Source organism: Heloderma suspectum, chromosome 1, assembly GCF_057233095.1.
Source record: "Heloderma suspectum isolate Gila_16-S chromosome 1, 16-S_ref, whole genome shotgun sequence".
In the NCBI taxonomy this organism is placed as follows: Eukaryota; Metazoa; Chordata; class Lepidosauria; order Squamata; family Helodermatidae; genus Heloderma; species Heloderma suspectum.
Window position 1 is genome coordinate 350,927,620 of NC_139458.1, and position 23,939 is coordinate 350,951,558.

Here is a 23,939-nt window from a genome sequence, read left to right on the forward strand (position 1 = left end):
TTTAGATAGCTGGCCTAACAGCTTGTCTTTCTTCCACCTGCATGCTGTGATCTTTAGTTTGGTTGTAGGACTTAAAATGTAGGTTTAATTGGCCTTGAAGCAAAACCTTAGTCCTAATCCTATTACAATTCAGAACCATTTACACTTGATGTCGATGAAGTCTATAGTTTTTGAGACATAATGATGTGGATTCAAAAAGAACAACAAAAACTGCAAGAGTTATTTTGAATCTGTATACATCTTTAAAAAAACCCCATTGCATTTATATCTCATCTGCTTTCATTTTACATTAACTTGAAACTGTATTATGTCGTTCTGTTAAAAAGTCTGTATTCTAGATGGTGCCTAAAATAAAAGTTTTAATGACATACGCCAGTGTATTGTCTCAATAAAACTAGACTTTAAATATTGGAACAGATCATCTTTTCTTTTGTACCTTATGAACACTATTTCAAATTTTGCACTTGAAAAATTCTGCTCCTAACACAGAATTGAAAAAAGTAGCCACCTATTTCCTATTATTCTGAAACTTTTGTTTAGCACCAACCATGTGCTAGGTCCTTTTATCTTAACAACCTGATCCTAATAACACTTACTCAGAAGTTAATGCGCTATGCATACTTCTCTGGGAAAGAAGGCTGTTGAACAAAGTGGGACTTAACTTCTGAGGAAATAGGCATAGATGGAGCTGTAATGCTTACTGATACCTCTGGGATTTATTCCTAAATAAGTATGCTAAGAATTGCAGACCTGTGCATATTTACTCATATGCATGTTTGCTCTTAAGTAAGTACTTCTGTGTTCAATGTCTAATTCCTAGGCTAAGCATATATACAGTTGGAGGCCTAATGTTACTGTTTACTTAAACCAGTGCAGAAATGCTTTGGATGGGGCCAACCAACAGCTATATACGTAGATGGGATACCAAAAAATGCGATGATATTCCAGTGTTCAGCAACGTTGTGCTGGAAACTACAGTCAGATAAAACAGTAGGCATATTCAGGGTGGGGTGTTGACTTGCTTTATCACACACAGTACAGGTAAATATGCTTCCTATAATATGCGAATTTTTAGACTAACTTTTAGAATGGAGCAATAAAGAAAGTTAGCTTAAAAATGTGCATGTTGTATAGTAGAGCAAACCATTTTTGAATAACACAGTCCTGTAATCATCGCCACACACACTGGTTATCTGAATCTGTGGTTGCTTCAATGGGGATAGAGTCAGCGTCTTCCCATCACAGCTGTAGCTATTCAGTCAAATGTCACTGCTAGTTCAGTCTTATGGAAAGGTGCAAGGAGTGTCTTACACTTCTGAAGGAAAAGGCCTGATCCTATCTGATGAGAAAAACAAAGATAGTAGTGGCTGCCCAGCTTGTTGGCATGCTCCTATCCTTCATTATAAAAACTGGCCTGTTCAGAAAGCCCGAAGGACATCACCTAATCCAGCAGTAGAGAAAACCCTTCCCTTCTGTCCTTGTGTGGATCAGGTGTGCCACAGCAGGGGCATGAGCCCGACACTGCTGTTAGACCATCCGTCATGCCCTCATGCCAGCACTGAAACTCTCACATTTGATCACATGTGCTGTTGCCCCTTGGCTTATAGCTTTATCAGTATATTGACATGTTCAGAATCTAGTTACCTGACCCTGCAATATAATGTTTTCTATCTTAATAATTCCCCCCCGCAGTTTGTCTTTTGTCTTGGTTCACACAACATGATTATTTTAGAGACCGTTCTGTGGAGTGTTTTAGAATAAGCTGTTCTTATACTGGCACGATGTAACTTGCAAACTGATTTAGTTTCTTGTAAATGCTTTGGATTCATTTTAAAAGATACAAAGCTACTTCAAAGAACACAATGCCATTTGAAGACCCATATGACATTTAAACATGTAATAACATTTGACCCCATGGTATTCCACCGGATGTCAGGCACAGACTCTTCTAAGTGAATACGTTCCTATGTAAAACCTAGTGAAGAATCAGCAGAAGATAAGGTTCTGATTTTTTTAATTAAAATCTTCAGTAGTTTCTAAATCTGGAGACTGAAGAAAATCGAACATGTAAATGAGGCGAGGTACCCTTTGCCGAAATACATTATTTTATTTTAAGATTTTTGTTCTGTATTGTCGTCAAACTGAAGTTCAAAGTGGCTTTCAAAAATTAAAAACTAATGCAAAGCTCAGGATAAAACTTAATCAAAATATAATGCAAATATAAATTCAAACAGCAACACTACACAGATTGTTTTAAAAATCAGCTGCCCACAATTAAAACCTACCAAAAGCATTAGTAAATAAAAATGTTCATTTAGCATCTAAAAAGCTCAAAATAGGTCCCAGGCAGATATGTGTAAGAGGGGCATTTCACAGTCCTTGGCGCACCACCATAGAAAAGTGCTGTCCCTGGTAGCCGCTCACTAACCTCTGGGCCCCAGCAGATGATCTCTATGTATGGGCACTTCCAGTGGCCTCCAGAAACAAGCCAGAAGCCCAGTGAAGATCTTTCAACACTGGTTAACTGTGATCTCTATGGCAAGTACCAGTTAATCTGGCCACCATGTTCTGAACCAATTCCAGCATCCATAAGCTTTTCATAGGCAGCCTTGCGTACAACTTGCAGCATTAGTTCTATCTGGATGTTATCCAGATATGGATAAATTTGACAAGATGGTGTTTTCCCAGAAGACGTCACAACTGGCATACCAGCTGAAGTTGCTGAAAAGTGGACCCATGGATGCTTTTTTTTCATGAAAAAAAAAATTGATCTAAAAGCATTCCAAGCTGCAAACTTTGTTCTTTAGGGAGAGTGCAGATGCATCCAAAACAGATCAAATACCATCTCCATAATAAACCATACCACCTAATGTAATGGCTTAAATCCAATGTCATGTGAGCGAGCTTCCACTCACACAACAGGACTTCCCCTTGCTCGCTTTCCCTCTGCATCCTGTGCCTTCCAAATCTGTTCAGGAGGGTCCCCTAACCCTCCAGAGCAGATTGGGAGGGGCATGGGGGTTGTACAGAGGAGGGGGAAACTTCCACTTGCTAATGCTCAGGGATACAACCCAATGTAATAATATTGTGCTGCTCCCAATACTATTACTGTATTATTGCACCTTAATACAGCCCATCCAAAGCACTCAATAAATTGTTCAACACATCAGGGTTAAGACAATCAGGACACAATCCTATCCCGATTCCCGTCAGCCTCTGAACTCGGAGGCTGACGGAAATCCTATGCAGAGTGGGAGCAGCACAGAGGTGATCTTCACCTCCACGGTCCAGCCCACCCTGCATTTCTGCTAGATGCAATTTCACCCGTCTAGCAGTGGCACCTTGGAGAGGGAGGGAAGGAGGCTGGGGCGGCCATAGGAAACAGCATAATGCAGCCACCCCAGTCTCCTCTCCACCCTGCCCCTGGGAATGCCCCCCTTTCCCCATCTCCATGCTCCATTTTCAGAGCACAGAGAGGTAGTTGGCGCAGTTCTCTCCATGCTGGCTACAAGGGGGATGAGGAGGGGGTGGGGAGCGCAGTTCCCTAGCTCTGAGCTCAGAGCCTTGTCTACAAGCTTGGAGTCAGGAAACTGAACAACCCTATGTCCCCACAGATGCTGTCTAGGGGACATAGGATTGCTCCCTCCAGTTATTTGTGTCAATCGTAGTTAGTTGTTATGCCCAACAGCATAGTTAACCGTGAGTACCTAGAGTTTGTAGCCAAGTTGCCCTAATTATTTAACACTTTGTATGCGTCTTTCCGTAGGACGCATCAACAACAATCTAGTGGATCAAATGAACTAGTGGATCATTTCAGAGTCCTTCAGATGAAAAGAGCCTTTGCATGGCTGGCTTCTTGCTTTGTGTGCCTTTTGTGAGTTAGACATTTGCCCGGTATTGTCAACTGTGAGTGGAAGCAGCTCTTCAAGGTATTTCCTAGCCCTGCTGCTTGAGTTCTTCTTAACTAGTATTCCCACAGATGGAATCTGGGACCTTCATCATGTAAAGGATGTGCTCTGTTGCGAGCCATGACCCAGAGGCAACTCCCACTGAAAAGTTACTTCTTCATGGTGTCTGTGCTATCCCACATATGGGTTCTGTGCCTGGTCAGAGCAACATTTGGAACTTTCTAGAACTAAGAGAAAGAATTTTGGTGGGAGATCCTCAGTATGCACTGCCCTTAACCTTGCTATTAAAAAAAAGTGTAACATGACAACCATCGTACCTTCATTTGCTTCCTGTGCATATCTTACCTTAGATGGGATACATACCTTACTTAGTGGATTTCTGTGTCATATCAAATAAATAATACTCATTATATACAGATGGATATAAACCTATAAGTGTATCATACACTGAACGTGTTTCTCTTTTATTGGACTCTTATCGGACTGTGAGAGTTACAGAACTTTTGGGGAAAGGTTTAGATTTTAATTAATATTTCTGCCTTAGGTTTAGTGTGACCTGGGCTAGGCTCCAATGGCTTTTCCAGATAATCAGTTTTAGCGAGCAACAAATGCCTGGTTGTTGTCACTCAGTTATTGTCACTCAGGGATCCAAACAACTTTCCTAAAATAGTGCCACAGTTGTACTTACTCACCATCCAATCCATGATGTTTTGTTGCCAAGAAAATGTGGCATTCTGCCTTGATAGCATGTTGGTTGCAGCCACGAGTGCAGCATGGAATGAAGTTGTGCAGGTGTCCCAAACATATATTGCGTAGTACCCATGACATCAGTGTTGATTAGCAACTCAAATCTAACCCATACCAGCCTGTACTATCATAATGACATTTTCAAGATTATTCTTTAAAATCTATATTTAAAATATTTCTTGGCCGCCTTTCAGGGCAGAAGCCCTCCCAAGACAGTGTGCAGTAATAAAACACATAATAAAAACTAATACAGTCTTAAAAAGCAATAAAAACACAGCAAAAAACACAATAAAAACAGATTTTAAAAGTCTTTAGAGAGAGGCTTTAAAGGAGAGCTCCTGCATACCTTTAAAACAACAACACAAGGAGTGAACAAACATGCACCTCTTTCCTCCCTAGCACTTCTTTGCTAGGTCACATTTCTCTGCTTTAAGGCACAATCCTGTGCATGTTTAGACAGAAAACGTCATTCAACTCCCAGCATGCTCCAGCTAGCATGGCTGGCTGGGGCATGCTGGGTGCTGTTGGTCCTTTTTCTATCTAAACATACACAGGATTGCAGCCTTAATCTCTTTTTAGCTCTCTAAATCCCATGCTTACTTTCTCCAGCACTGATGCACATTTCTCTGCTGTTTAATAAATAAGAAGCAGTAACAATCTCTCCCCCACCCACACTCCTTAAGCACAGCTATCACCCCTGCAGCAAGCCTATGCTACATCCCTTGTATCATGCTATTATGGCTACACCAGGACTAGTTTTGGTACAATCCTTTACAAAATTCTATTTAGGAGGGATTGTCTGGCTAGCCCAGAAACAGAAAGTGTTTCTGCTCTCTAGCTGTTTGTGTGTGTGTATGCTTATTAAAACTGAGCTGTCCAAGGCATGGATGACCTCTTCATATGATACAGACCTTATTAGAATTATTTATATTCCTGCCTTTAAGGATACAAAAATTAAGTTTTAATCTTGTTTTTATTATTGCTAAGCTGCCTTGTGTGCCATTTTATTAAATTTTTGGTGGAAAGGTGGGGTGTTAATCAAATATATAAATAATCCTTCCAAGGCTCAAACTACATTAATAACAATCACAGTAAAACAATTTGAAAATCCATGTCCTTGGGTTACTTCCCACAATACAATTCAGATTAATTGGCCGTGTGTTGGGGAGAGGATGGTCCAGCTGGAGGAGGCTCTGAGGCAGTCTTTGCCTCCCTGAGCCTCCCTTGCTCTCCTGTTCTGTTTCATATGGCAGTTGGTGGTCAATTGCAAGGTAGATTGTAATTTCCACTGGGTGGTTGTGAGCTTGTTTGGAGTTTTATACTTGATCCTCCAAAACCGCTTTTGCTGGAGGTCTTTAAACACAGACTGGACCTCCATGCTCTAAGTCTGAATTTCTTGCATGAAGCAGAGGGCTTGGGAATAAATGGCCTACGATCTCCCCACCAACTCTGTGATTCTTTGTCAGTATAAACAGTAGTCTTTGCTACTTCAAGAAGAGGAATCTCATTGGCAGGCAGAGCAACACCTGCAGTGGCAGGTGTTGTTCTGCCAGGCAAATCCATTTACTATCAAAAAGGATTTCAGGGATATATTGGAGTTGAAAGGAATCCCACTATCTCACTGTAGAAGCACGTGTGTGTGTGTGTGTGTGTGTGTAAGACTGGTGCACTACATGGCTCTGGTTAGCACCCAGTCAATAGGACATGCTGGCAACAGGATTGGGCTGTTAGACACTTGTTGTTCTTTTCATTATTGTTGTTGATTTTAATTAAGCATCTTAAAATAACTTGGCAGAATATAAGAAGAAGTGCAAGAGGCCAGATTCAGATATCTGTAAAGTGACACTGAGATGGGAACAGATTCAAGCAGCTTGAGGGGAGTTGGTGGGTATTCAGGGTTGGCTACAACCCCATGATCCTTCAGTGAGAGGATGACTAATGCCAGAAATACTGCTTGTCTGAAATTACTATCTGAATGATCATTCTATGGTGTCCTCTCAAAAAGGACCAGGTCCCCAATAACAGTTTCAGTAAAAACACTCCAGGTGTTACAGGTGTAACACAACTGCACCAGACCACTCGATTACAAAAGGTATAGTGACTAGTGGTGGAATTATGCCAATTGATTTTACAAAACAACAATGATAAACAGTCAAAATTTCAAGACAATGACACCAGTTATGCTCATCAGCCTATGGAACCCTGGTGTGTTTCTGTTTCGACTCTATACCGTCTTCATGGGTACTCCTGTAGACCTGGGGCAGCATCTACTATCTGTTTGGTGACTGGTCTCGAGAGTATCTACACATTCTGAGAAGGGTGACCTGGAAAAACTTAGAGGGTTTACCTCACTCCTAACCCACAGATAAAGGAGGCTATTTTGCCTTCATAGGCCAGTATACCACTGAAAGAATTTGTCCACTCAGGAAGCGAAATTCTTCTTCAGCGTTATCAGTTACTGCAATTCGTTATTGAACATGCCATGTCTACAGGAGACTTTATAGAGTCGAAACAGAAACACACCAGGATTCTGTAGACTGACAAGCATAACTGATAGCACTGTTTTGAAATTTTGACTGACTGTTTATAGTTGTTGTTTTGTAAAACCAATTGGCATAATTGTACCACTAGTCACTATACCTTTTGTAATCGACGGGTCTGGTGCAGTTTTGTAGGTCTCGTACACCTGGAGTGTTTGTACTGAAACTATCCTCTCAAACGCTACAGGGAACAATTGGCACTTGTTGCAAACTGAGGATGCACTCTGAACCACACCCCCAGATGCCCTACAATTCCTTTTCAGACAAATCCATGTGAAATGGATTCTCTGTTGTCCTCTTTGATTGGAGTGTATAGGGATACATTGAGAAGGAGCGTATAGGGATACATTTCCTGATCATCATCTGGTAGTCATTGCTGGAGCTCTTTGCTATTAACTTAATTTTATTTTTCTGGCTATACGATTTCTCTTAATAACGTCCTAGGATTACATTTAAACAAGTTAGATATTCATGCTGTGAAAAGGTACATTGCTTTCTTTCAAACTTGCCTGTCAGCAATTAATCAGACACCTCCGAACACTTTCGTTTTAAGAAAAATAAACTAAGTCCTGCACCTACTCCTTCTGCTTCAGTTATGACCTGCTATATCCCCTCTTAGTCATTTCCTTTAATATAAAAAAAAAAAAACACACACACACAGTTCATTTCATTTTAAAATCATAGCATCCCAGCAGTTACTTTCCCAGCCTTTTCTCTACTAACTTGTTCAACTGGTATGTTATTTAGAAAGGACATTTTTCATAATCCTGATAATGACAATATTGGGGTACAATCCTATACACTTTTAGACAGAGAGAAAAAAGTCCTACAACTCCCAGCACTCTTCAGCTAGCACGGCTGGCTGGGGAATGCTGGGACTTGTAGGCCTACACATAGGATTGCATCTTTAGTTTCTTTTCTTTTTTCTAACAATACAAATTATCATTATGACTAACACTAATAACATTATTTCATTGGGAATAGGTGTTGTGGGTCTTCTATAAAAGCAAGAAAGTTTGCCACTACGACAAGAGATTCCATTTACTGTTGTGAACTGACCAGAGAGCTTTGGCTATTGGGCAATATAGAAACGTAATTAATAAATAAAAATAAAATAAATAACTTATTGCTTAAGCCATTTTCAAACCTTTTATTTACATTTATTTTTTGCCATAAGCTAATGAGTTGTTTTTCAGCCACTCACAATATGTTCTGACTGGCATCTTCTGAAGAAGACATTTTGGCACATGCCCAATATGTGCCATGTACAGAGAAATTAACGTGACGGCAAGCACTTAGCAACATTGGAAACTGCCTTATACCATAGGTCCATCAAGCTCAATATTGTCCGCATTAGGGGCAGGCCTTCCAGTTGCTTTGAACTACAGTTCTCCAGCCAGCATGGCCAAGGGTCAGTGATTATGGGAGCCATAGTCCAAAACATCTGGACAGCACCGGATTATCTACCTTTCTGGTTTACACTGACTGGCAGCAGCTCCCAGACAGGGGTCTTTCCAGCCCTACCTGGAAATGCCAGGGAGCTTGAACCTGAAACCTTTCTGATCATGCAAAGTAAGTTCAGTAATTCCAGTGGTCAGAATCCAATGGGGCCGCCACTTGCGCTATTAATGTTGCGCTAGAGGTTGCTTATACTAGCTCTATGCCAATTGTGTAAGCACAGTATCCCCGTCGGATACTACCCATTAACTCCACTGAGCTAGCAACCAGGCTGCTACATTTTGAAGAAGCAATGGATGGGCTCACACAGCCAGTTGTTTTCAGCATCCTCAAGGGCTTGTCTGCTGAGAAGAGCACACTTGCCACAATTTTATCCAGGATTATCTAGCACATATTTTTCCTCTGACATCTTAAAATGATTACTGTTAATTCTAGACTGAAAAGGGATCCGATTATACTGATTCCATTTTCAGTAGAAGAAAATACATGGAAAACAAATCTTATATCCCGGCTCATCCTACGCTCAAAGAGTCCTAGGCAATGCAAAGCTCATATTAAGCCTGGGATTCCCACATCATAGTTTTCATATGAGGAAGGAGTCTGTTACAAAAATGTAGGACTGAATGTGATCAGAAGTCATTTAGTCTCATCCTCCATCCTCCCAAAGGAAGACATCCTCATGTATCTGTGCCCCTGCATTAAACCCCATGGGTCTATGCTCTGAAGGCACATGATGCAGCAACCTTGTTGAAGCCAAGCAGGCCTGAGTCTGGTCAATGCTTGGATGGGAGACTGCCTGAAAACCCAGTGTATGCCTCATTGAGTTCTGTTGAATAAAGGCAAGATGCAGATATAAATAAGTAAATTCAGGCTACATTGGCCCCCTGGCACAGAACATAAGTGATCTAGGTATGTAGCCCTTCATAGTTAGTCCAGCTGGAGCAAATAGGTTCTGATGACCCATATTAGTAATCCACAACAGAAGGATCCCACCCCGTCCCCCCAAAAACCAAACACACATGCCCAAAACCACAACTCCATTTGGTACTGAGGAAGATTTCTTATCAGTTCTAAGCATAATGATGAGCTGCACCTAAGCATGAAGCAAAACCCATCCCCAAAATCTCCATCCCTCACCCATAATCCCATTTCTAATTGTGACAGTCCATACTGCCCCAGAAAAGGTAACAGAAACCTTTTTGCTGAACCACAGAATAGGCCTGCAATCCCATACATATTTACCTAAGAGTATATCAAATCACCAACATTTGCTGGATCATGGAGAAAGCAAGAGAATTCCAGAAAAACATCTATTTCTGCCTCATTGACTACGCTAAAGCCTTTGATTGTGTGGATCACAACAAACTCTGGCAAATTCTGAAAGAGATGGCAGTACCAGACGACCTTACCTGTCCCCTGAGAAACCTGTACAAGGGTCAAGAACCAACAGTAAGAACCGGACATGGAACAACCGATTGGTTCAAAATTAGGAAAGGAGTACGACAAGGCTGTATATTGTCGCCCTGCTTATTTAATTTATATGCAGAGTACATCATGAGAAATGCTGGGTTGGATGAATCACAGGTCGGAATTAAGATTGCCGGGAGAATTATCAACAACCTCAGATACGCAGACGATACCACCCTGATTGATTGATTGATTGATTGATTGATTGATTGTATTTATACCCCGCCTTTTTTCCTCTTGCAAGGAACTCTTTCTAATGGCAGAAAGCGAAGAGGATCTAAAGAGCCTCTTGTTGAGGGTGAAAGTGGAGAGTGCAAAAGCTGGTTTGAAACTCAACATTAAAAAAACTAAAATCATGGCATCTGGCCCCATCACTTCCTGGCATATAGAAGGGGAAGAAATGGAAGCGGTGACAGATGTTATTTTCTTGGGCTCCAAGATCACCGCAGACGGTGACTGTAGCCATGAAATTAAAAGATGCTTGCTCCTTGGGAGGAAAGCTATGGCAAACCTAGACAGCATAGTAAGAAGCAGAGACATCACCTTGCTGACAAAGGTTCGTATAATCAAAGCTATGGTTTTCCCAGCAATGTATGGCTGTGAGAGCTGGACTATAAGGAAGGCTGAGCGCCAAAGAATCGATGCTTTCGAACTGAGGTGCTGGAGAAGACTCTTATGAGTCCCCTGGACTGCAAGGAGGTCAAATCAGTCCATCCTAAAGGAAATCAACCCTGAGTTCTCATTGGAAGGACAGATACTGAAGCTGAAGCTCAAATATTTTGGCCACCTAATGCGAAGATAAAACTCCCTGGAAAAGACCTTGATGCTGGGAAAGATTGAAAGCAAAAGGAGAAGGGGATGGCAGAGGATGAGATGGCTAGATAGCATCACCGATGCAATGAATATGGACTTGAGCACACTCCGGGAGAGAGCGCAAGACAGGAAGGCCTGGCATGCTATGGTCCATGGGGTCACGAAGAGTCGGATACAACTGAACGACTGAACAACAAAATATCCCATAGAACCCAGTGGGTCTTATTTCTGAGAGTAGACATGTGGACTGCACTGTAATACTATGAAATATCTGTTTCAATTCCTCCAACATAACCATTTGCCACAATTGTTCCGCAGAGATGGTTTCAAAATATTATGCACTAATACTCTGAAATAACTTAATTTGGGGTCCAAGGCTGTAGTCCTATACTCCCTTACCTGAGCTTACTTCTGAGTAGACATGTATAGGATTGCATAGTTCATTTCATTCATTCATTGCATTTATTATATTTCTATACCTCCCAAAAGCCAAAGCAGTTCACAACATGATAAAACAATAAAAATCCTTTAACATACAGTTCAAAGCAACGGAAAACAATTAACAATAAAATTACAAGAACCCAATAAAAAATTAACATTAAAAGCCCCATCATATGCCATCAAATACCCAGGAGTAGAGCAAAGTATTATCCTGGTGCCAAAAATACGTCAATGTTGGTGCCAGGTGGACCTCACTGGTGAGAGCATTCCACAATCAGAGGGCCACTACCTAGAAGGCCCTCTCCCTTGTTGCTATCCTCAAAGCCTTCCTCAGAGGTGGCATGCAGATGTTGATCACAGTGTAGAGGTAGGTTCATACTGGGAGAGGCACTCTGTCAGGTACTGTGGTCCTGAGCCATGTAAGGCTTTCTAGGTCAAAACTAGTACCTTGAATTGGGCTCAAAAACATACAGTCAGGCAATGCAAGTGGGCCAGAATCAGTGTTATATGCTCTGGTCCCCACTGTCAATCTGGGACCAGAAGGTCTAGGAGCATGTCCCAATTAGTTAACAAATGTTTTATAACAGGGGCAGGAAATTTTCCTGTTGAGTTTCACATTACTTCGGCTGATGTTATCAAGATCCACATTCCAGCAGTGAACAGGTTCAGAGCCAAACGTGGGCCGATGCCTGCATGCATCCTTGTTTTATACCACCTAGTTCAGCTATATTACAGTTTTAAACCTAAAATACCCTGAACTCATGTATTTGTACCACAACTCGTATTTGCAGCACAATCAAGCAGAAAACTGGTTCCTCTCCCCTTCTGATTGTGCTCTTATACGATGAGAGCAGTATGAAACCCTAAAAAAGTAGGTATAGGCTCATACAGCTATTTCTACAGGCACCAACAAATCCCAACAGTGATTAATAGAACTACATTTTAAAAGCGCCACACATAACAAATACATGAAAATTAACCCTCCATTAAAAGAATGACCTGCTTATCACTGCTAGGTAAAGGCTCACCTCTCCCACCCCAGTAGTCGTCATCCCTTCCCAAAGATATGCGAAGTCATGTCTTGCAGAACCTCTGGAGGAAATGAGTTCTAAAAGCAGTAACAATTGAGAATGTCTCTCTACATGCCCTCAACCTTTGAACTTAAAAGGTGAGCACCACCAAGAGTCGTCCTGCACAAAAATCACAAGGAAACAGGAGAAAAGGACGTCTCTGATGTACTTGGCCCTCAAGGAGATTTATTTAAAATCCAGTATCTTGAATTGGAACCAGAAGGATATAACGTGCTCCCAAATGGATGCACACCTCTGTGTTCTGCTGCTGGTGTATCCGCCAAAGAATTTTCAATAGGAGTTCTATATACAATAGGTCTCATTGCAGAAGTCAAGTGACAGGATTACCATATCCCTTTTGGTTGATACAAACTTGGTGGTATTTAGAAGACGCAAGAGCCCTTTTCTTGTCTTCTCTTGGTGGGATTCCATATTCTGGAATTTCTACGTTGTATTGATGATGACTGCATAGGTAGTATTCTATATACTAGTTGTGTTTCTCATATTTAAAACAGGATTAAAGTGCCTCTTACATCTTCAGGATTTCCTATAGAATGAATTTTATGACAAACTCAACAGACCATTAGCTATCCTCATTAAAGCACTTAGAGGCAGGTTGTGTTTTTAGTAGGAAAATATTTGGTAGTTGAGCACATATAAAGAACGTAATTCACAAATGACATCTTTGGAAAAACCCTGCACATGTCTAATAATATGAATGGAAATCCTTAAAGATAAAAGGCTACTTTGTACTAAATGGAAGTGTCCAGTAGGTGAAATAAATGGGAATTTAAGGCTGCAACTATATACACACTTACCTGGGAGTAAGGTCCAGAGCATACTGGGACTTACATCTGAGTAGGCATGCATAGGATTGCACCATCAGTGAATATGTATATACTCCAGACCTGCCTATGCAAGCATTTTAATTATTGTCCTATAATGAGAAAAGTTGCTTTGAATGTATTATAGCACCTTTGGGGATCTCGTTCACATGTAGAGCATATACTTTGCATGTAGAAGGTTCCAGGTTTAAACCCCAACATCTCCAGATAAAAAAGCTGGACCCAGTTCGCATGTCACCAACAACCCACAGTTTGTTAAACATGGGTTGTTGAAAATGCAGCAGAAATTAGCATGTGCTGGTTCCCATCTTCCTGCCTGCTCCAGCGGCAATGAACAACCAGGGACATTCCATCCCTGAGTTGTTTATTGTGACGTCCAAACCCGGAACTCTGGGTTGTTGGGGGACAGACAATCCAGAGTTTGAAGTCATGGGCGGGAAAACTCGTGACATGAAGGCGCTGATGCAGGTGTTGTTCAAAATGAAACAGATGGGGTAGACAGGAGGGGGACTCGCCATCCCGCTGCCAATTATGAAATGGCAAAAGAAAACAGTGAGCAATTTGTGGACGACAAATGTTAATGAGAATATATCTGTCACGTGTAGGGAATAAAAATTCTAGCTATTTATTTGGGGACCAAACTGAGTTTTCAGACCAGCTCATTAGAAATCCCTAGGAAATCTGAGCTGCTGAAAAATGCGCCTGATCTCGTCTGATCTCGGAAGCTAAGCAGGGTCAGCCCTGGTTAGTACTTGGATGGGAGACCACCTGGGAATCGGGCTTCCTGCATTGAGCTGGGGGTTGGACTCGATGGTGTTGTAGGCCCCTTCCAATCCTATGATTCTATGATTCTGTCTCCTCTAAACTACCTGGACACTGTCCTTGAATCATAGGACTGGGCTGGGTCAGTTGTCTCCGGCAGTGATGCCCAAGAAGAGCACCATAGGAACTTTATAACCTTGGTAGAAAGAAGAGGGAAGTTATAAAGTAGTAGGTGAGCTCTGGTAAAAATAGCAATTGCATACATACAGAAATATGCAGAAATAAAGGGGCTGACACAAGCACTGTAGAGCTGTGTTTATTGAGTCAAGTAAGACCATAAGCTGTCATTATGGAGCAATTTTTCTGAACAGGAAATTAACCAAAATATTTTAATGTGCTGTGCAGCATTACTTTTCAGTATTTTAAGTGCATGGTTTTTTTTAATGGATCTTATTTTTCTTCTGAGAGTTGGAAGATTGCTATTTGTTTAAACATATTCTGCAGATTATGTTTCAGATAGTTTAAACTTTCCAAGGGAATTATTCACTCGCTGTTTATTCTTGACCAGTCTTGTAGCAGTACTGCAAAATGCTTCCTAGGCTGTTTTACTCTGCAGTCAAGCGTTGATTAGATTGTTAGACCGAACATGAAATGCCTTTGTAGTTTCATTTGAATATCTTTCCATAAAATTAGTGCTAGGTCCTTGGATATATGTATGTTGGGGGGGGGGGGTGTTACTCCACCTGATTCTGAGGGCTGAGTTCAGATTACACCTTAAAAGATGGCTTCTGAACTACAAATTTTGCAGCCTATCAGACCTGAAGACTGGGTGATTCATAGGGAACTGAGGGATGGGGGGGGGGGGGCTTCCAGCTTGTGCAGGGATGCAGTCCTACCCAGCAACCCTATGTCTCTTTGTGAACTTTAAAAAAAAAAAGCTTTCTGGGGTGATTCCAGTGGCATGGTAACAGTGAAGGGGTAGTATGGAATTTGGGATGCACAAGTCCAAAGCTTGCTCCCACATCCCACTGCACATTGGCACCCTTTGTAAATCGGCCTAAGAAACATGTAGGAAAATAAGTCTGGCAGGGTTTTTTTCATCTGGGACAGTTACTTATCTGTCTAAAATTATTTCTAGGCCACCTTTAAGGGTGGAACCCTCCCTGGTTATCCCAAATACTTCATAGCAGGACCTTCTGATGTTTCCACTGTGATATTTTAGTGTGAAACTGACGGTTTTAGTGTAAAACTGAAAGTACAGGCAGCAATGCCTGGAGGAGAAGCCATATAGAGTAGAAGTTTTTGCCTTGGCTGCATGGTTCCTTCCATGATTCCACTGGCCTGCCACACAGCTTTCCAGTGGACTGGTGTGAGTTGTGCCACGTGCACAGTATAGCTTGCCAGGTTTGAATGTGGTGGATCAATACATTAGGGACCTCTCCCTAATCGTGGGCATTTCCTGAGTGGCTTAGGCTGCAATCCTGTAATCACTTACTTGGGAGTAAGCCCTATTGAACTCAGTGGGACTTATTTCAGAGCAGATATGTATAGGATTGTGCTGTCAGAGTACTATAACCATAGTCAAGGTCCCAGCATTTGTGTCCCACATAAATCCACTATCACACACCTCCCCACCAGTTATTAATTCCAAGCCAGATACAATACACAGTGATTTTGTTCAGTGTTAAAAGGTGCATTCAATCTATAGAGAAAACAAAGCAATTATATAAGTGACTCAGGTAAAGCATTAGTGTGTAATGATGTGATCAGCATAATTGATAGGAGCAATGATATTAGGAATGTTTACAAGCTCTGTTAAAATGTATTTCTTGATCTCATGGTCTTTATAACAATGCAGTACTCTTAACTGAATTAAAATATGACTATCATAATTTTTTTGAAATTATTTAAGCTATATACTTAGATCTGTAACTGAAAAATGTGGAAAATGTGTCTCAATCTAGCAACTGTGACCAGTAGCTGAAAATGCAGTTAAATATCAGCAAGTCATTTCAGCGTGCAGAAATAACTATTCAGTTTAGCCTGACTAGCTGAAAGGAGGCAAACAGTATCTATAATTAGGCTCTGCAATTTCTTGTTAGTATGCTAAAATGCTGACTATTAACCTAGAGGTACTCTAGATTTGCTTTTGAATGTTGACATCTCTGTCTTTCAGGAATTTGTTTTTTTAAAAACTCAAAGCACATGTCCAGTGATGATTAGTAATTATTCCTTTTGTCAACAGGCAATATGATGAAGGATGTTGTGGCAGCTTACCGTGTGCTGGGCTCGACAGAGTCAGATAAGAAGTACTTCAGTGTTCTAATGGTCATCACATCGGATCTTGGTTGTGAAGTATTAGAAGGAAGGAACCTGGCATCACGTACTGAGGCAGCACTGCATGTCAGTACACACTTTCTGATAAAAAACCAGGGATTACAAACATACCTACCAGTATTACCTGTCTGGAGCAGGCTTAATTTTATAAATTGAAAGCAATAAACTCTATGAGTTTTTTTAAGACCTTTTTTGTGTGTGTGTTTTTGAGGATGATCTGCTCAAATGAACAGTTTTTGCATCCAGTGCAGAGAGAAGCTCTTCTGCAGGACCAGAAGATAACACTGGACTTTAAATTATAACTAAAACCCACTCGTATCTTCTAATATTAGCAATTGAAGGAGAGGTTGCAAGAAAAGAAAAGAAAAACGCTGTTTCCTTTTCCTTTCAGTCATTTCAAAATGTGTTCTTAGGAGGCTCTATTTGATGTAATCCCACATGTGCTGTCATTGCGTAGACCTTGAATTGTGACTGGTGCCCTCAGTTCCATTTGCAGTGCCAGAGGTTCAATGCCAAAGCAACATCATGTTTTGTGATCTGTCAGTACACTGCTTCTTAAGCACTTAATTTATGGCGCAGGCAGCCTTGGGGTTGGGCTGTAAGGCCCAGTGAAGACCTGAACTTTTTCAGGTTGATGAACCCCATCATCCTCAGAAGGATTAGGGAGCAATCCAATGGCTGCTAGTCAGCAGCTAGATGGCCATAGGATATCTTGTTTTCTGGGAACTGACCTTACAGCCCGTGCTCTGAGGTCAGTTCATGGAGAACTGACCTTCCCCCCGTTCCACACTGCCTCACAGGCAGCACGGAAAAGCCCCGTACTCCGCGCTTGCACGAGGAGCACGGAGCAGCCAAAACAGGGTGTACCGGGGCGGGGAGGGCAGAAATGCCGGTACGACACATCCAATGTGTCATCCAGCAGCCTCCTCCCCTGCTCCGCCATCCCACGGCTAGACAGCCAAAATCGGCTGGCGAGCCGAAAATGCAGGCAGGAAAAGCGCAAACAGTCCCCTCCGTGCTTCTCCTGCCCTGCATTGGATAGGTGGTCGCCTTCAAGTTCAGAGGCTGCCGCCTATCTGCATAGGATCGCGCCCTTAGAAATTAAAATCTTTGGGCCAGTGTGTTTGGTCAGATCCATATGGATGATGAGATTAAAAAATCATAACCAATTAATTTTAAGATGCACTCAGCAGACAAGAGTTTGCATACTCCTAATTAAGGCAGTGGCCTCTCTAAGCTCCCAAAGAAAAACCCTACATTTCAGGTTCAAACACATGGACTTAGTTTACTGATCAACTATGAAGGAAACAGGAGAGAGAGAGATTGAAAGAGAGAGAGAGAGATGTGGACATACACCGTATGTGAAAAAGTCATTTTTGTCTATCTGCTATTTATGTTTTGTTCTGTCAGAAGTAAAGGGCCAGTCGCTTGGAATGCTGTGCTTTATGACCTCTTGAAGTCAGAGCCTTTCAGCAAGATCATTCCCCTTATGCTGTACCTGCATGGTGACCACAGCTTTGGACCTGTATAACAATAAATGAAAACAAAACAAAAAAGCTTAGATGCATAGTTCCATTCTTTCATCAGTTTCTTTGACTTGTAAAGTATGCCTTTTATATCTTATTGTGTGGCTTTATTTAGCCTGTCATAGTGCACACAAAACAATATACTAGAACATACTCAACTAGGGCGCGTTGTAACTCCCCATGGGTGAATCGTCAAGGGCCAGATATCGCCTCCATATGCCCATTCCACCATAGCACCATGCTGTTTCCCTGTTATTTTCAGTGCTGTGGTCGCTACACTCATGGCCCTCTCTGTCTGCGTATGTGTCTCTGTCCAACTTCTAGTAGCATGTTAAGGCCAGAAAACGGAGAGCTTACAAGTACAACCACAATAGCACGGCACTACATTTCCCTGATGGGGGATACATGACAGTGCAATCGCCATTCTCCCATTATCTACAGTATGGGAAGACCTTTGTTAGGGCCAACTAAAATGTCTCCAAACAATGAGTAAGCTTGCTCAGTATTTTGTGACATTTTAGTCAGTATTAATAATGGTATTGCCCTACTGTGGATATTCCCAAAGAAAGGTTTGAAACAACAGTCATCGCTGCATTCTGCTGTTGGTTGGTTTGCTTTTTAAGTTCTTTAAGGAAAAGAATGTACAAGTAACATTTTGGTGAAAAAAATCACTGAAACTGTATGTGCCTGACTTTATACACCATGCTGTCATTTACTAGGATCTGATTTCTCATTTAATTCATGTCATTTTACTTGTGACCTCTTACGTTGAGTGCAATTTGAATTTTCTAAGTTATGTCTGTGTAGATATGCTATTAAAATACTGTCCATCTGACATATAGTTTTGTGTGGCTGAACAAAGCAGTAGAAAAAGTCAATTAAATTGGTTTGCATTTGCTAGTTTCGAGAGTCTGATAATAATATTTGAAGCACATGATGGCTTGTTACTTGTAGTGAGTACCACCAGCTTGCATGGCTCTAAAGGGGAATTAGACATATTCATGGAGGATAAGGTATCCATGGCTACTAGTTATGATGAGTCCAGTATCAGAGGCAGTTTGCCTTTCAATATCAGTTGCTGGGGAACTTGAGCGGGAGGGTGCCATTGCACTCATGTCCTGCTTGTGGGCTTTCCGTAGGTAAAAAGGTTGAATTTCACAAATGGAACCAGTGAACCAAAAAACTGGAATATAATTCTAGGTATTATATCAACATACTCAAAATGACAGAGAAGCATGCCGAAAGGACCACAGAAATCCCTTTTCAGTAAACAATATAGATCTCAATCCAGCCAAAGTTAAGCAATTTCGGAGAGGCTTAAGACGCAATCCTATGTATGTTTAGATGAAAAAAAAAGTCCTACCAACTCCCAGCATTGCTGGGAATTGTAGGACTTTTTTCCATCTAAACATGCATAGGATTGCACTCTTAAGCACTTTTGGAGAGGCTTAAGCATGCACTTGATCAACGGGACTTAAAAGTGCTTAACTTTAACTGACTCATACTCACTTTCTTTTTCATATTATAGCTATCTGTCACCTGAAATATTTGTGCCGCTTCTTGCTGTGGCTATCCCGCAAGTCATAGTGTTCAGCTGGAGGTGATTCTCCATAGCTGCAAAAGGAAGGCTCCATCTGCTGAAGAAATCATTTTTAGAGAGAGAGAAAGAAAATCCCATGGCATTCTAACAAGGGCCTAGGTTAGGCGTTCTTGCCCTTTGGATAAATCTGCTTTGCAAAAGCTGTCGCTCTTCAGCATCTGGACAAGCCTGTCTTTGTGAATGTGCATGAATATTTACAAGGTCTGCCCTCCTGCTCTCCCTTCCCAAAGTTTCGAAGACAAGCTTTCAAATGTCATTGTACTCTGGGGGGGACCTCAGACATTTTGATGCAAGGCAGGGCTGGCTTCCTACATTATATTAGCTGTCTTTGACAAGTTGAAGCAGTTAAGTACTTACACAATTAGAACAATATTATGTTCACATTCAAATAAGATGGGTGGTATTTGATCAGTTCTTTAAAGGGCAGTCCCCCCAAAAAAGAACATCTGTTTCGACATAATTTCAGACTTGATCTGAAGTAAGGCAACCTGTCAATTCAAAATCGTTTGGATGTTAGATATGCCATGCCTCAAAGTCCAATGAGCCTTCAAGGTTACATCTAGAACTTTAGAGATAAAAATCCAATGATTGACAACGGTAAACATGGTCAAGGTTGGGACCTAATGGTGCTGGTATAAAACATACCTACACAAATTTAGATTTCACTTGAGAGAGCTCAGCATTGCTGACACTGACTTTTAATCTTAATTAAAAGTCCATATTTAATTCAATAGCATTGTTTAGAGCTCAACCATATGTCACTGGCTATTTGGTTGTTAAAACTGGTGGCCGTAATGAGCTAGACTACTCCACGTATTAGACCATGGGGAGCAAAGAGGCAAATCCAAACTTTCATGAAATACAGACTGCCAATTGTATAGAGTTTCACATACATGTGTGTGCGCATGTGTGCACATGCTACTTAGGCTTTTAAGAGCGTGTTTCAAGAGTCCAAAGCCATATTGAGGTTCTCAGTAATATGGCTGAGGTGCAATTTGAACCACTAATTTCCATGTTTACACTTTTATCCTCTGCACAATCTTATTCAAGCCCTCCCCATTCTTAAATCCTGATGGTAAGCATCCAGACTTTGAAAACCAGTTGTGTCAGTGTACTGGTCTCCGGTCCCACCCTGGTAGCAGACAGGTTATTGGCTTAGATCCAAAGATAAGTTGACAGAAGGCAGTTCACAGAAGGAAAGCTTTTCTTCACCCCGGCTGCAGCCTGCACCCCGAAAATAGCCTCTCTAGAAGATCAGGAGGCTCTCCCAAACAATAGGGATAGGAAGGGGAAAAACTGTCGAAAATTGGGAAGACTTCCACCCAATGTGGGCCAATTCCACCCTCCTGCATTGTTCCAGAGGGCCCCTGACCCCTGGAGAGTTTTTTCTGTGGGTTCAGGCAGCTGCAGGGAAGAACAGGGGACAGGAAACTCCTTCTGTGAATGGCCATTCATTTATCTTAGGGTCCAAGCCATTAACTTTTGTGGGAAAATTGGTTCAAGTCTGGACATCTTTTAAATGGTTGTTCAGTCATTAAGTCGTGTCAATTTAGAGAAGGAACTGAATATCCTGACACATCTTTTATAAATGTTTATAAAAATTGTAAATGTTTATGCAATTTCCCCCAGTATATATAATTTTGATGTAAGACCACAATAGACTAAGATTACTTTTCAGCCAGTTAGTTCCAGTAACTTACATCCTGGTTTCCCCTCTACAAGGTAATTAAAGCAGCTAACAACATTTTAACACATCAGTAAATATCATCCAGATGTTAAAACAAAATAAATCAGATAAGCAATTCAAACGTAGCATGGCACTTAAAACCATCATTAAAAAGAACCAAAAGGTCATTACTGATATAAAGCACTCCTTATCACTCGCCTAAAAGCAAGTAAAATTAATAGCTGAATTCAACAAGAGACCAAGAAAACATCATCCTTGCACAAAAGCAATCTAACAGATATTTCCAGAAAGAGTGGAAGAGGGATGAACCCTACCTCAAGCTTCCACTTTTTTTGGCAGGTGTGTGTGTATGTGTGTGATCTTTGAGTTAAAGGTATTACACTATATGGATTTTGGAATTTTTCTTAGGGCCAACATGGCTGCCTTCTGTTTGTTTTTTTGTGTTGGGGGGTGTATCCCAAGTGAGCATGCAATGGTCTCAGTTTCTGGTGACCAGTGTTAAGAAGACACATTTTACTATATATTATGTTAGTAGCTGAGTTACCATTACTCAGTGGTGCATGACTGGACGTTGTCAGTTCTGACAGTGTTGATCATCTGTTGCAGAAGGGGGAAGGGAAAAGCAGACTATGGCATTAGTCTAGGTGCCCCTCAACAAGGTGATCAAAGCTTTGATCAAAGATCAAAGGAGCTGAGACCATCAGTCCGCATTTCAGTCAGGGTGGACGGGGATGCTTTAGTCACAGCCTTCTGCTGCACTCGCACAACTTTGGACTGGGTACTCAGCAGTGTGTAGTGCTGCAGTTCCCCACTTCGTTGGAAGCATAGGTAGCCTTAGGATATGCAGCAAGCACATAGCCCTACTCCCTTGCGATCTTCCAGTGTGCATCCAGGGTGACACTGAACAACAGACGATCCAGGGCAGCCCTGCTCTTCTTCATGTCCTACAGGCTTCATTCATAGTGAGGTTCCACTATATCCAGTGGCATGCTCAGTTGTCAAAAAATCAATATTGGCTATTTTTATAGTTTTGAAAACATAAAATCTAGTAGTTACTCAGTTCTGCTTCCAGCCCTAATTGAAACATGGACACCAGGTTCAGGTGATCACGGAGGGGAAATTAGCCACCTAGAACCCATGGTGGATTATAAAATGGCTTATCCCCAGCCCCGCACCCCCCGGGCACATGGGCCGTGGGGATTCGCAAAATTACTCTCCGCAGTGCAGCTCATTGTGTCATGCAAACCCAGCCAGGGTGGCTTGTTGCCATGGGTAACAAGCCACCCAGAACCCATGGGCTGTTGTGGTGGGGTACGGGAATAAGCCACCGTGGTTTATATTCCCTCCATAATCTTGGGACAGAGTGGTCCTTTGTCTTTATATTAGCAAACCTGGACATAGACTGTTAAAAATGACATTCTCTGGAGCAACAATAGCATGCCCAACTTTCTCTCTCTCTCCACTGCAATTTGTTTCACATGCAAGCTGCTGAAGAATTCTGCAGAACTTGAAAGCTTGCTCACATCTTTGTGACATTTTGGTTGGTCCTAATAAAGGTATTTCCTGGCTGTGGTTTTGAAATATTTTTTTCTGATAATAATTTACACCTTTTTTCCTTGTATAGCTACTTAGAGCACAATCTTATGTATCTTTAGACAGAAAAAAGTCCTACAACTCCTAGCATGCCCCAGCCAGAATGGCTGACTGAGGAATGCTGGGACTTGTAGGGCTTTTTTCTGTCCTACAACATGCATAGAATTGCGCCCTTATTTCTTTATTTCATTTCATTTCTATACTAGCCATCCACTGAAGCTCTCTGAGCAGTTCACAAAACAAAACCTAAAACCATAAAATACAACATAATAGAACATAATATAAAAACTGTAAGTTTAAAACAAAATAGTACCAAGATAAAAGCCAGCAGCAGTTCAAAGATCTAAAAATGCCATTTTTGAAACGTAAAGTCTAAAAAGCCCAGGAAAATTAAAAAATAAATAAAATTAAATTAAATAAAATGGTATGAAATACTGTAAGGCACTCCATGAGCGTAGTTTAAGTAGTTCATCCCTTAAATGAGGTTAACATCCCAAACCATTTTCCTCTGCTGTTTCTCAGAATAACTCAATACGAAGTTTTCCCAATACTACTCTGCCAGTTCAGGATGCTAGAGCCCCAAAGGGTGTTAGGACCGGTCCTACCATTAGGCAGAGTGAAGTGGTCAACTCAGGCAGCAGATACTGGGGGGAGGGCAAGCAGTAGCAAGAAGCTGGAGGACAGACATGTATGTGGCTCATGAGAAAAGCTCACCAGCAAGGTATGGAGCTGATGACCTTTTCCTGTTGTTTAACCCCAGCATTTATCACTCTGAGCAGTGGGGGCTGGTGGCTCTGATTTTGGTGAGGCTGTCAATCCACCCTGGGTTTCAATCAGAACCAGCCAGAACTCTAAAGGAACTCTCCCAGGTGCTGAACCTATTTTGGGGATAGAATATCCTTTAACATTCTGGCTGGTTCTGACTGAAACCCAGAATGGATTCACAGCTACACTAAAATCGGAGCCCCAGCCTCCACTGACTCTGAGGCAGGCTGCCTCTGAACATGGAAGCTGTTTAACTGTCATGGCTAATACCTGTTTCAGCTAGACCTGTTGTCCAAGAAGTTGGCTGACGTTTCATCTGTGCACCAGTTAGCAACCTACCAACATTCTCTTCATGATGTGCAGTTGTGATTCCTTCTGTT

The 23,939-nt window shown here is 41.6% G+C and overlaps 1 protein-coding gene across 2 annotated transcripts in view; it reads left to right on the forward strand.

Moving 5' to 3' along the window:
- Positions 1-18,813, forward strand: part of SCAF8 (SR-related CTD associated factor 8) — a 100,225-nt gene extending 81,412 nt beyond the window's left edge. For both annotated transcript variants that reach the window (XM_084827872.1, XM_084827876.1), the window contains exon 21: positions 16,297-18,813. The gene's annotated coding sequence lies outside the window, so the exon portion shown is untranslated. The remainder of the gene's footprint in view (positions 1-16,296) is intronic.
- Positions 18,814-23,939: the final 5,126 nt, after the last annotated feature.